Genomic DNA, 2,188 nt, shown 5'->3' on the forward strand with positions numbered 1-2,188 from the left:
GCCAACAACATTTTGACCGAGTAAACATTAATTTGAAAGACCATGTAAAATACTGCATCAAATGGATTAAATAAAATCATACAATTAAAAAATGGTAACATCGAATGAAACAAGTAATCTCTGGAAAATAATCATCATATCAATGAAAATATCATATCATTCAAAAACTGAAAAATGGTTCTACAGAATCACCATCATGAATCATGTGCAATCTTTGCAAATCATGGCTAGTGACATACTCTGCAACAATTGCCGTTCTTTATTCCAACTTTTCTCCCTCAAAATGCCTCTGATTGGAACTGTTCTACAATGTACAGATTAGCAAACTCTAATTTGCAGCAAATATCAAGAGTTTTAGATTTGTAAATCCTGTGATATCCAAAAGATGCTTTCAATAAGGTAAAGTAATTTCTGTTACATTGTACAATTCCTTTTTTTCCAGCATATATATAGAGTGACATCCCTAGCTTCAAAAATTAGTGGGCCCTTGTCATGGGCCAATGGCCCATTTTCTTTTATAAAGCAATGCAAAATTAATTTAAAAAATGGACCATTTTAAAACTAAAGGAGCCACCAAGAATGGGCTGAGTATCTCATAATACTGCTCTTGGAACACAAGCAATACTTTATTTCAATTAGTCAATTCAAAACTGAATTTAATTTAACTTTATCTGTTATATTTTTCTTGCAAACCGATGCTGTCCCATCCCTGTCAGTTCCCAGCATGTTGGGCTAAAACTAAACCTCTTATTCCGTATGAAAGCATACTTAAATACACCGTATCACAGAAAAGGTAAAAAGTAATTATATTAAGCATACTTAAATACACCGTATCACAGAAAAGGTAAAAAGTAATTATATTAAGTTCTTTGACAAAAATAGCAACCTGTGTTTGAAAGAGGGTGCCAAAACAAAAGACAAGCTGAAACTGCCATTAAGAATGTCTCTTGTGAAAGCTTAAAACCAATTATGAAATCAAATTTGAAAAGAAAATAAGACAACGTAAAACAAAAAGCTGAGATGTGATAAGAGATCATAAGACGTCAAAATTCTGAAACGATAAAAGATTTTTTTTTTACATAAGAAGGTTAATGTTAATAAGTCCTTCAAGGTGTAAACATTACTTAAATAACTAATTCTGCTTTAATTAATTAATAGTTACGGACAGGAAAACATATTTCAGACTGGTATAACATGTACTAAGTTTGACTACATTGTCAACAAAGATTACAAATTTCAATTGCATTCTGACTTGTGTGTTCGTGGATACAAATGTATTTATGAATTTCAACAGAAAGACAAAGTGATAAGTTTTATATTATTCAAAATAAAATGTAAATAGATTTAAATTTAATAAGATTATCTATGTACCTATCTATCAATGGTAAATTACAAATATTGTAAATCCTTACATTTTGGCGAATCATTCATTTCAACTTAAGAGAAACATACCATTTTAACAGTAATGGTTTTACACTATCTAGACAAAAGTGAAAATTTTACGTGCAACACTAGGTCAATACAGACAAAAGTTAAAGTTTCACATGGAATGCCATTTGCACACACATAAAAGTGAAAGTTTCATGCATAAATTCTATTTTAACACATAAAGTGTGGTTGCTATGGAGATTATATATCACAGATATGATAAATCATTGCTAATAGTGATGGAATTTAAAAAAGAATGGCAGTTAAAATATTAACTGGAGTAATTTTTGTTTTAGAAATATCCACAGATTTGTCTTTACACCAAATAGTTCCACATCATAGGTAATTTGGTGACTGATAATACCTAATGTTTACAGGAATGGTTTTCTTTAAGATTAAAAAGGAAATGAAAAGAATTTTACTTTGCTCAATAAAAATTTTACTAAAATTGTATGCTTGGTAATATTCTGTGATTGACATTAACTATCTATATAGATTTAAAGGTAAGTATATAGATCTGCAGATAAGCATGCACATGTACACCCATATATAATAATGTATGATGGATGTATGTATGTATGTCATAAACAACATGTAGCTCGTAAGATTTTAAATTTCAATTTCAATTACATATAAATGTGTAATTTATCAGAAAGACTAGAAATGTGCAAACTGAACACAGTTGCTCCCCATCATTATATGGTACAACTAAATATATAACTTCAATATGCCATAGCTCACTTGTTTCAACATGTTCCAA

The sequence above is a fragment of the Sinohyriopsis cumingii genome, chromosome 17 (assembly GCF_028554795.1).
Source record: "Sinohyriopsis cumingii isolate HCF-2022 chromosome 17, ASM2855479v2, whole genome shotgun sequence".
Classification (NCBI taxonomy): Eukaryota; Metazoa; Mollusca; class Bivalvia; order Unionida; family Unionidae; genus Sinohyriopsis; species Sinohyriopsis cumingii.